Raw genomic sequence first — 12,983 nt, 5'->3', positions numbered from 1 at the left:
GGAAACTGAATATTCAAATAAAAGTTAGAAATATTTGCTTAAAAATATACTGGTGGCAGGGGTGGGGGGGAAAGCCTAAAGACCCTAACCCCCCCCCCCCCCCCCCCCACACACACACACACACACCCCTAACCCCAAACCCATTATGAATATGGTGAGTTAACAAACAGTAGACACAATACACACATTCAAATACTGTACATTAGTTTTAAATTTTAATAAAGCATTACTATTTTCTACTCCAAGGCATTACTTTTGAGATTATTATGTATTTTTGAAAATATAGCATAATGATAATACTAGTTATTGTAAACTTTACAAACCACCCAGCAGTATGTAAAGTCAAATTATAAAATACAAGTAAATAACAATTGCAGAACAGAATGTCAGTGTAATGAACACACACTTCGTTTTGACAAAGCACACTGCTTAGGTAAATAATCTGAGTAGTTGTTCATCACTGAGCAATTTGTTAATATGTGTTTCGAGCCAAATAAATGACAGGGAGAGAGAGAGTGACGTCAGAACACCTCATACTATAACCTCCCGGGAGCGGACGGAGGGGTCAGTCATTGGGATGCGCATGCGCAGACAGAGTCCGCAAGCAGCGGGCCTTGACCTTTCGGGGAAAAAAACTCTTTCTCACGGACGGTGACAGCGAAACGGATAACAGTCTTCAGTACCTGCTGGACTTTGAAGCTCCGAATTCTGGGACTGTTGGAAAAGGTAAAACATTTTCATTAAAACCTTATCACAGTTTTGTTTTTGTTACTTGTCATTGTGGCTTGCTGTTAATGCTGTGCTAACAGTAGCGATTAGCTAGATACGTTAGCCGTTGACGTCAGCGCAATTTAGTATCTGGTATACAGAAACTGTTTTCCTAATAAAACCACTGTTATAATTAAGTGAAGGGGCTCCCAGCTAATTTGAACCTTTGGTTTCTAAAATATGTGGTTCAATTGCGTGCTGCGTACATAACCTAATGTCAGCTAGACCGAAATTAAAATTGTATACATTGTTAAAGTCACTAATATGACTGGTGTCAAGCCAGCCTCCAATTCGAGACTTGCAGTCAAGCCAGCCTCCAGTTTGTTTTACGTTCCCTGTGTATTCAAAGTATTACGGGAATGGATGTGGAAACCGGATTTCAAAATAAAAGCCAACTTCGAGTGAATTAACAGATATGTTAAGAACATAATAACATATAATTTAGGCTTTTTTTTTTTTTTTACAAACTCTAATGTTAGATCTATATGACACAGCCTTGTACCCTAATTGTGCCCTGTCACTATCAAGGCCATCTTATTTTGGATTTCAAAGTAAAAGCCCTGTGAATCTTCATTTCTGAACTACTCTTTCAATGACTTAATAATGCTCTTAAAAGCAAAAGTCGTATTTCCAAATACTATTTGAACTTTATATCAACACTTTCCAGCCACAGTCTTTTTACAGTGATACCATATCAATATCAAGTCAGTCTGATTTTGCCTTTCATAGTAATGGCCCTTTGAAATTGTCCATAATTGACTTAATCTTCTAACGATTCAAAATGCTCTAAAATGAAAAATTCTTGTTTCCACAGGGTAATTCCACCTTAGATCAACAGTATACAGCCCCACAGTGATACCATATCAATATCAAGTCATTCTGATTATGCCTTCCAAAATAAAAGCCTTTTTAAATTGTCCATAATTGACCTAACTTTCAGTGATTTCAAAATGTTTTAAAATGGAAATTTCCTGTTTCCACAGGGTAATTCCACTCCAGATCAACAGTATACAACCTCACGATGTTACCATATCAATATCAAGACATTCTGATATTGCTTTAAAAAATAAAAGCATTTTCAATTTGCCCATATCTGACTTGATCCTGGAACAATTTCAAAATGCTCTAAAATGGCACATTCCTGTTTCCACAGGGTAATTCCACTTTAGATCAACAGTATACAGCCCCACAGTGATACCATATCAATATCAAGTCATTCTGATTTTGCTCTCAAAAATAAAAGCCTTTTCAAATTGTCCATAATTGACCTAACTTTCAGTGATTTCAAAATGCTCTAAAAAGGAAAATTCCTGTTTCCACAGGGTAATTCCACCTTAGATCAACAGTATACAGCCCCACAGTGATACCATATCAATATCAAGTCATTCTGATTATGCCTTCCAAAATAAATGCCCTTTCAAATTGAGCATATACGGCCTACTTTTTTGACGATTTCAAAATGTTCTTAAACAGAATTTTGCTGTTTCCACAGGATAATTTCACTTTAGTTCAACAGTATACAACCTCACGATGTTACCATATCAATATCAAGTCATTCTGATTTTGCTTTCAAAAATAAAAGCATTTTCAAACTGCCCATATCTGACTTGATCCTGGAACAATTTCAAAATGCTCTAAAATGGAAATTTCCTGTTTCCACAGGGTAATTCCACTTTAGATCAACAGTATACAGCCCCACAGTGATACCATATTAATATCAAGTCATTCTGATTATGCCTTCCAAAATAAAAGACTTTTCAAATTGCCAAGATACGACCTACTCTTTTAAAGATTTCAAAATGCTCTAAAAGTGAAAATTGCTGTTTCCACAGGATAATTTCACTTTAGGTCAACAGTATACAACCTGACGATGTTACCACATCAATATCAAGTCATTCTGATTTTGCTTTCAAAAATAAAAGCATTTTCAAAATGCCCATATCTGACTTGATCCTGGAACAATTTCAAAATGCTCTAAAATGGAAAATTCCTGTTTCCACAGGGTAATTCCACCTTAGATCAACAGTATACAGCCCCACAGTGATACCATATCAATATCAAGTCATTCTGATTATGCCTTCCAAAATAAAAGACTTTTTAAATTGTCCATAATTGACCTAACTTTCAGTGATTTCAAAATGCTCTAAAATGGAAATTTCCTGTTTCCACAGGGTAATTCCACTTTAGATCAACAGTATACAGCCCCACAGTGATACCATATTAATATCAAGTCATTCTGATTTTGCCTTCCAAAGTAAAAGCCTTTTCAAATTGCCAAGATACGACCTACTCTTTTAAAGATTTCAAAATGCTCTAAAAGTGAAAATTGCTGTTTCCACAGGATAATTTCACTTTAGGTCAACAGTATACAACCTCACGATGTTACCATATCAATTTCAAGTAATTCTGATTATGCCTTCCAAAATAATGGCCTGTTGAAAATGCCCATAATTTACCTAACTTTCAGTGATTTCAGAATGCTCTAAAAAGGAAGATTTCAGTTTCCACAGGGTAATTCCACTTTAGATCAACAGTATACAACCTCACGATGTTACCATGTCAATTTCAAGTCAGTCTGATTTTGCTTTTCAAAATAAAAGCCTTTTTCAATTTGCCCATATATGACTTACTCTTGGAGCGAATTCAAAATGCTCTAAGATGGAAAATTGCTGTTTCCACAGCATAATTCCACTTTAGATCAATAGTATCCAACCCCACAGTGATACCATATCAATATCAAATCAGTCTGATGTTGCCTTCCAAAATAAAAGACTTTTCAAATTGCCGATATACGACCTACTCTTTTAAAGAATTCAGAACGCTCTAAAAATGAAACTTGCTCTTTCCACAGGATGAATCCATGTTAGATCAAAAGTGTACATCCACACCATGGTACTACTTCAATTTCAAGTCATTCTGATTTTGCCTTCCAAAATAATGGCCTGTTGAAAATGCCAATAACTTACCTAACTTTCAGTGATTTCGGAATGCTCTAAAAAGGAAATTTTCTGTTTCCACAGAATAATTTCACTTTAAATCAACAGTATACAACCCCACAGAGATACGATGTTAAGATCAAGTCACTCTGATTTTGCCTTCCAAAATAAAAGTATTTTCAAATTGCCCGTAGACGACCTACTCGTTTAACGATTTCAAAATGCTCTTAAATTGAAAGATGCTGTTTCCACAGGATAATTCCACTTTAGATCAACAGTATCCAACCCGACAGTAAAACCATGTAAATTTCATGTTGGTCTGATTTCGCCTTTCAAATTAATGGCCCGTCGAATAAGTCTGTGGAAAGATGTCATGGTTGGTTTGCAAGCTGTTTTGTAATTTCTTTATTTAGAATGACATCTTTCCACAGACTTAAAATATAAACGTACTATCAATTACAACCTAGTGGCAATTTCGGCTTCCTTTTACATCATCTTTATGATTCAATTCTGTCATAATCAATTGAGTCTGATTTTGCTTTTCAAAATGAAAACCCAATATGTGTTGAAACAGCAATTTTCATTTTTAAAACATTCTGAAATAATTGAAAGAGTATATCACATATGGACAAATTCGACGGGCCATTAATTTGAAAGGCGAAATCAGACCAACATGAAATTTACATGGTTTTACTGTCGGGTTGGATACTGTTGATCTAAAGTGGAATTATCCTGTGGAAACAGCATCTTTCAATTTAAGAGCATTTTGAAATCGTTAAACGAGTAGGTCGTCTACGGGCAATTTGAAAATACTTTTATTTTGGAAGGCAAAATCAGAGTGACTTGATCTTAACATCGTATCTCTGTGGGGTTGTATACTGTTGATTTAAAGTGAAATTATTCTGTGGAAACAGAAAATTTCCTTTTTAGAGCATTCCGAAATCACTGAAAGTTAGGTAAGTTATTGGCATTTTCAACAGGCCATTATTTTGGAAGGCAAAATCAGAATGACTTGAAATTGAAGTAGTACCATGGTGTGGATGTACACTTTTGATCTAACATGGATTCATCCTGTGGAAAGAGCAAGTTTCATTTTTAGAGCGTTCTGAATTCTTTAAAAGAGTAGGTTGTATATCGGCAATTTGAAAAGTCTTTTATTTTGGAAGGCAACATCAGACTGATTTGATATTGATATGGTATCACTGTGGGGTTGGATACTATTGATCTAAAGTGGAATTATGCTGTGGAAACAGCAATTTTCCATCTTAGAGCATTTTGAATTCGCTCCAAGAGTAAGTCATATATGGGCAAATTGAAAAAGCTTTTATTTTGAAAAGCAAAATCAGACTGACTTGAAATTGACATGGTAACATCGTGAGGTTGTATACTGTTGATCTGGAGTGGAATTATCCTGTGGAAACACGAAATTTCCTTTTTAGAGCATTCTGAAATCACTGAAAGTTAGGTCAATTGTGGACAATTTGAAAAGGCTTTTACTTTGGAAGGCAAAATCAGAATGACTTGATATTAATATGGTATCACTGTGGGGCTGTATACTGTTGATCTAAAGTGGAATTACCCTGTGGAAACAGGAAATTTCCATTTTAGAGCATTTTGAAATTGTTCCAGATCAAGTCAGATATGGGCATTTTGAAAATGCTTTTATTTTTGAAAGCAAAATCAGAATGACTTGATATTGATGTGGTAACATCGTCAGGTTGTATACTGTTGACCTAAAGTGAAATTATCCTGTGGAAACAGCAATTTTCACTTTTAGAGCATTTTGAAATCTTTAAAAGAGTAGGTCGTATCTTGGCAATTTGAAAAGTCTTTTATTTTGGAAGGCATAATCAGAATGACTTGATATTGATATGGTAACATCGTGAGGTTGTATACTGTTGATCTGGAGTGGAATTACCCTGTGGAAACAAGAATTTTTCATTTTAGAGCATTTTGAATCGTTAGAAGATTAAGTCAATTATGGACAATTTCAAAGGGCCATTACTATGAAAGGCAAAATCAGACTGACTTGATATTGATATGGTATCACTGTAAAAAGACTGTGGTTGGAAAGTGTTGATATAAAGTTCAAATAGTATTTGGAAATACGACTTTTGCTTTTAAGAGCATTATTAAGTCATTGAAAGAGTAGTTCAAAAATGAAGATTCACAGGGCTTTTACTTTGAAATCCAAAATAAGATGGCCTTGATAGTGACAGGGCACAATTAGGGTACAAGGCTGTGTCATATAGATCTAACATTAGAGTTTGTAAAAAAAAAAAAAAAAAAGCCTAAATTATATGTTATTATGTTCTTAACATATCTGTTAATTCACTCGAAGTTGGCTTTTATTTTGAAATCCGGTTTCCACATCCATTCCCGTAATACTTTGAATACACAGGGAACGTAAAACAAACTGGAGGCTGGCTTGACTGCAAGTCTCGAATTGGAGGCTGGCTTGACACAAGTCTAATATGGCGCCTGAAGCCTGTTGTGGCGTGAGCTCTGTGTCTGCTCTAGAAACTCTGAAATTCTGTAGATCTGAGCCGTACATTAAATACTCACATGAACCTGCACTTTGAATTCTGTATGAGCTGTATAAAATACAGCTATGCATAAGTGTGTTGAATGAATAATTAGATTAGATAACTCTTTATTGTCTTATCTAATTATATAGAAATGAATAAATGTGACATGAGAAGGTGTGTCTTTGACTGTTCCTGCATAACTTAGTTTCGGACTAGTTGACAAGTTATGCTCCGGTCATTTGATGTTTCCAAGATAGATGTTCTTTTGTAATATAGTTAATTTTTTTGTATATTTCATTTATCCACCATCATACATCATACATACAAGCTAAGAAGAGGCCGTTATACTAACAAGAGGTATCAACGCTGGGCCAAAGTTCAGCACATGGTTAAAGTTTGTAATCCAGCCAGGGTGTAAATATCACTCAGCAGCCAGAGTTGAAGCAGGTAGCATCAACACATAAATCTACTCTACCCGGCTTAAATCACAAGAGCACGTCTGACCAAAAAGCTGTAGATTTTTCTTGTTTGCACAAATTAATCCAGATTCACATTAATTGTGTTCACAGCTCCAACAAAATGAGGAAGAGGAGGGGGAGAAACACAATTAGGTTGAATTACAATTGGATGGAAGTTGAGGACAAGGAGAAGGAAGCTTAGGATGAGGAGGAAGAGAAGCAGCAGGAGCATCTTTAGGGATCCCTATCATGTCATTGAGGTTTGTTTCATTAATATGGTCCTCTCACAAAGAAAGATGACTTGTTTTAGTTCACCTACTTCCTGTATTAAATAGTGATGTGCAAAATGTTGTGGAAAACCATGGAACAGGCACGTATAGTGCATCTGCAGGTAAATGAACATCAAATCTCTAAGACAGACTGAAATCTGTATATTTATCACCCTTATGATAAAACCCATGTCAGCCATTGGTTTATGGACTTTGTATTTTGAAGCCTCAACATTTGCTTTATTGCTGTTGCTATGTTGGGACCATATTAGGATGAGGGATCAGAATCTGGAGTCATGCACACTATTGTTTCATTTAGTGTGTATCCATGAGATTCGTACAGCAGACCAAGTTGTGCCTTGAAAACAGGAAAGTCGTCTGCATAGAGGAGAACTGTAATAGCAGGCTTGTACAAATTGAGGCTTTGTGCTCATATTTGCTGCAAACACTTGTTTTACCCTGTTTTGATGCAGAATTCAGTTGAAATCAGGCAAGAACTGGACTTGTTTTTTATGTGTTCTTGTGAATTGATTGTGTATCGCATATGTTTGATTTGACTTTCTGCAAGACAACAGTCGTCCGCTGGCCAAAAAAGTTTTCCAAATACCTCCACGTGATCTAGCCTGGATTTGGAAAAGAATAGCAAAAAAAAATCTGCACCTCCTGCTTCAGATGCAATTTGTGTTTCTGTGTTCAGAGGCAGCGGTGAGAGGGGAGACCTCGGCTCATCCAGCTGGAGAGCCTGACCAGGAGGAGTCGAACATTAACTCAGCTCTTCCAGGGCACCCTGCAGACTCGGCTGTTGGCATCGACGAGGGATGACGTGAACGCCAAACTGGAGTCCATCACAGGTCAACTGCAGGTATGCGAGTCAGACCTTCTGAGGAGGGTTTCACTTTTCTCTCTTCTTTATAATTGACTCTTCTCTCTCTCTTTCAGCTCCTTGTCTCAGAGTGGGAGGGATTTGAAGCACAAAGGGAGGAACTTGTCATTTGGTTGGCTGATATGGATGAGGTTGACCAGCTGACAGGAAGCACCAGTGAAAAACTGAAACAACTGCAGGTGTGGGCTTGTTTTGATATGACATATATCTGATATGAAACATACGTCAGAGACATTGTCCTAAACTGGACTAACAAAGGACCATGAGTACAACATGAAACGTACATTACATAGTGTAAGGCTGAAGTTCATTGATCATTTTAATCATAAACTTGTTGAAATATTTTTACTGAACATGCAAACATCTGCTGATGAAAATGTGTTGATTTATTGGTCTGTTAGGAAGCTATTGCTATTTCTAATGTGTTTTATCACTTTCTGATGTTTTCTTAATTAAACAATACATGTATTCATTGTTGTGTTATCTGTGTGCGTGTATGTATGTACGTACGTACTTTAAAGGAAGGAAGAACCTGTTTAAATCACGGACAAACAGTATCCCACATCTGCGTACGTACTTTAAAGGAAGGAAGAACCTGTTTAAATCACGGACAAACAGTATCCCACATCTGTGATTTGTAGTTCACAAACACTTCTTGTAATGACTAACTACTCCTGACATTTTGGAGATATACATACTATACTATACTTTATACAGTAACGTTACAGTGGGATACAAATAACATCCGGCTGATCCTGCCACGATTTGTTCCCCCGGTTCAAATCACAGACAAACAGTATCCCACAGCTGTTTATGTTTTTAAACCTATTTTGCACAGAGAGGCATTTTTTGAAAAATGTATTGATAGCGATGTTGAATATTATTACACAGGAAAAAAAAAACAACTACACGTAAAATAATCACATCGTGACGCCTCTGCCTTTGTAAATGGAGGGACCTTAACTGCTTGCGTATGTAAGCTTGTAAAACCTGAAGATAGTCAGATTAACAGTATTTTGTCTCTATCTGCCGTTCTGCAATTCATCTCATGTAAACAATAACGTGGCGCACAGCGTGACATGAAAAAAGGCACATACCTTTGATGTTGCGTGACGACACCTCATCCACCTCATAAACGCAAAAAAAAAGGAGTTTTAAAAAATCTTTTTTTCTGTGATTCCAAATGCTGTTTACGTGTGGACGAAACAGCTGCGTTTTCAAAAATACCCGTGTAGGTGCGGACGTAGCGTAACAGAGTTAGTTTATTTTCTGACTACCTGTGATTTATTGCAGATTACTTGTATTTGCTTAATTGTTTACAAAATATTTCAGGTGTGAAATAACCCGCAATGGAGCAAAATATGGGTGTGTGTGGTTGGAGGATGTGTGTGTGTGCGCGCATGCGTGCACGCGAAGGGTTAGAAAACTGACAATAATGTATTAATGAATTTATTTTAATTGTTAAATTTACGTTTTTATATTTTATGATTTTTCACTTTTTTGTTAAAGACTTGAAAGCAACTGTTCAATATTTTTGTAAAGGAAAACTTGATTGTTTGCATTTCATTGTTTTATGAAACAAGATATATATATATATATGTCAAATGCTTAGTTATAATGTAACTTTGTAATGCTGCACTTTGTACTTGTTTAAAGCTTATACACCTATCATTTTGTTAATGATTCTAGATGAATGCATTAGCAGTAATGTGCATCTCAAAATGCTCAATGTTTTGGAGGAAGGTTCAGAGGAGGTTGGAGATTGTTACCATCATGGGCTCATCCGGTCAGGATGAGAATGAACAGTCAGCAATCACTTGCAGGTTTTTTCGTTTTATTGAATAATGAGCAAAAGGAAAGATACACATGGACTGCTATCTCTCAGCTGCCGCCCCATGTGGGAGTGGGCTGTAGGTAAGTGCAGAACTTATATAACGGGTGACAGGTGTGACATTATTATACTGCCATATGTTACATTATACCTCTAATCAAAGAATTATTAATTCATGATACTGCTGTAGGCCACATTATACCTGATTAAAGATTGTGTAATTATTACATAGTTTTAAGTTGCTTTATACTCCTGAGTCAGAAGACGGTGAAAATCATTAGATTCATTACATTGATTTGTATTACATTATACTGCTGATTTACTGTGAATGAGTTACACTGTTTTATGACATTTCATACTGCTGATCTATGCTGATTTATAAAGAGAACACTGTTTGCAGAGAATCATGGCCTTGCTTTTCTGATTGTAGAAAGAGCAGAGGATACTGCACGAGAGCTTCTCCCCTACCTTTGTCAGAAGCAGGAAAACAGGGAGCCAAGGTCATAACTCAGGTTCACTGAGAGATGGAACGAATGTGAATGTTTAGGTTTTTATGATTAGGTGGGGGCCACCAGAGTTTGAGTAACGGTCCGACATTTTGAGATCCGCTGTGACCCTCTTTGTGCGCATCTCCCATCCAGATGACTGTATTGCTTATTGTGTTTGTATGGAATAATAAGAGTGTATTGATTGTTGATTGAGCATTTAAACACTGCCCGAGTGTTGTTCTTCCTTCAGCCCAAAGATCAAAGAATTGGGGAATTTAACACAGGTGAGTGCAATTAAGGGCAATCACCACACCCAATCAAAGGTGAGGAAAAGAAACAAGGTGTATCTGGTGAAGTGAGTGTGCTGAAAGGTGAGCCTTTACAACACTCAAAGTGGAATACCAGTTTCAGGGCTAATGGCCACCTCTGCCTCACCAGCTGATTAAAACCTCCAGTCCTAAAATATAAAATGACCTGCATAACTGGCTGAAATAACATTACAACAGCTTTAAGAAGAGGCCATTTTCTGGGCTCTGCACAAAAATAAACAAATGAATAACTGAATGTTTTAATCTATTGAGTGATAAACAGCAATATCTGACAGATCACTTGAGAGTGAGGGACTGAGAGGGCGAGAGACATGACTAGCAAATAAACATGAAGCCAAGACTGACTTAACAGGGAGACGATGAGGGAAGGACATAGGACACAACTGGGATGTAATATCACCTCTCAGGTGCAGCCACTTCTCTGACTCTCCACCAAATCTGCTGCTGAAAGTAAAGGGAAGCAGGAAGCATAGTGGGTGGATCATAATAGTCTTTTGGCCCTGGTAAATTTTACATAATATTTTTGTTTGTTTGAGCTGTAAGTTAAATAATGTCACATCAGTGCCTAGTGCCTCTTCACCTCACTGTGCAATACCTTTTGTGCAATACTTTTGTAAATAGTCAACGGTGCAATAGACTCAATACTTGAAATGTGCAATTCACTTGTATTTTTATTTTTATTCCTATTTATTCTATTTATCCCCTTCGTATATTTTATTTATATTGTCTCTGTATTTATATATATGTGTGTGTGTATAACTCTGTAACTTCTGTCGGTGCTGTGCTTTTTTGGAAATCGAATTTCCCAGAGGAACCCACCCGAGGGATTAATAAAGTTCTATCTTATCTTATCATACCAGATGAATGTATTTTGTATTACATGTAGGGGTTTTCTTTCTGGGGTGATACAAAATATGAGGTTCAGTTCACCTAAAGCTGAAGAGTCCTAAAAAGGCATGAAGGATTCTAGAAAGGAGAAGTGTGCGATGTATTGTGTAATAGCAGTTAAGAATGGGACTATGAAGAATTTAAAAATGTGCATGGAAAGCAGTTTCTCAGTGACTGTACTGTTAGAACTGACATGCATTTTACATTACTTTGCTTGTCTCTCCACTACATTTCATGGCTATTGTGGCTACAAGGTGTCCCCTAAAATAAAAATGCAGCTATATCATTAATTTGATTTAAATATGTTTTTTGGTGCAGTGGGGATTCGGGAGTCTTTTTAAATTGTAATAGTACCTTCATGTAACTACAGAAAGATTGTCTCAAATGCAATGGAAATTAAGAACAAAGACTTTTAATTGTAGTTAACAGAATTAAAGTTACCAGAGAAAATAGATCTTTGCATGTGTGCTGGCCTGCTGTGTGTTGTATTGTTTAGTAAAAAAAAAAAAAAAGATTTTCCTTTCATGGAGCTTGAAGGGTGTAGTGTTCCACATTTCCTTGGCGATAGCAGGCAAGGATCATATCACAATAGTGGTCATAAGCTTTTGTTGCTAACTTCGTTTGCACTCACAAAAAGTCAAACTTGAGGTATCGTGACTTTCTTCTGCACAAAATGGATCATCTGAGCATTACCTACTCTAATCAAAGATATTGTCTGATTACTGAGGCCACTCACAGTCAATTATGCGCTCGCGTGGTTTACTGCAGCCCAGGACCTGTGTTTATTGTGGTATGTTTAACTCCTTGGTTTAGCTTTCCAGTTAAGTGAAATTTCTAGTGTATGCTGACCCATCTTATTTTAACCAAAAAAAAAACCAATCAAATTTTTTTTAGCTCCAAGACTTCCTGACTGGTCATGGGATGTTCGCAAAATAGGATATTTTAAACCCTGCTGGTCACAAGGGATTCATTTCCTCACTAGTACAACTGTAACTCCAGTCACAGCTCTGGGCAGCTTGTAATGTTTGTAATGATTTTTAAAGCCAGGCACAAACTGACGGTAGTAGAACCATCTCACTTCCTTTTTGGTCTCGGGACATGAGAAGAATGCAATTCTCCACCTGAGGATGCACCTGGCCGCCTCCCAAGTGGTCCCCAAATACTCCACTTTCCCCTGTCCAACAGCACACTCCTTTGGGTTGGCCATGAGCCTTCTCTGCCTCAGAGACTCCAGGTGTGACTGGGGTGATGCAATTGTCAGTTTATAATTTTTTGTTTCTTTATTAATATTCAGGTCTGTCTATTTGTGTATGTTACGGTACACAGAGACAGGGAACAGTTTGCTTTCTTACATGTTCTAATGTTTTTTAGTGTTTCCTGAACAAGTTTGCTCTTAAAGTCTGCATTTTGTGAGAGTGAATCTTAAGGTGCTTCAGCTCACCTCTACTGAGAATCATTAGCGTGATGGTTGGCACTTTCAATCAATCAATCAATCAATAAGTCCATTTATTGATTTCAAAATCTTATTTGGTTTTCATATGTACCCATTTTTAGTGATATCAACTTCAATAGCAGGAAATTAACTGGGCATATTCTTTTGTTTAT

General features: G+C 36.7%; 1 long non-coding RNA gene across 1 annotated transcript; it reads left to right on the top strand.

Moving 5' to 3' along the window:
* Positions 1-600: 600 nt before the first annotated feature.
* LOC146559758 (uncharacterized) lies at positions 601-8,818 on the top strand. Its single transcript, XR_014888287.1, has 4 exons — positions 601-726; positions 6,802-6,950; positions 7,657-7,821; positions 7,899-8,818. It is a non-coding gene; the product is annotated as an uncharacterized LOC146559758 (long non-coding RNA).
* The last annotated feature ends 4,165 nt before the right edge of the window (positions 8,819-12,983 follow it).

This window comes from Mchenga conophoros, linkage group LG14 (assembly GCF_057382185.1).
Source record: "Mchenga conophoros isolate Kocher_MC1m ecotype Shallow Benthic linkage group LG14, M_conophoros_male_GT1.1, whole genome shotgun sequence".
NCBI classification, from domain to species: domain Eukaryota; kingdom Metazoa; phylum Chordata; class Actinopteri; order Cichliformes; family Cichlidae; genus Mchenga; species Mchenga conophoros.
The sequence above is the reverse complement of the archived record's forward strand: the minus strand, read 5'-3'. Positions and strand labels throughout refer to the sequence as shown.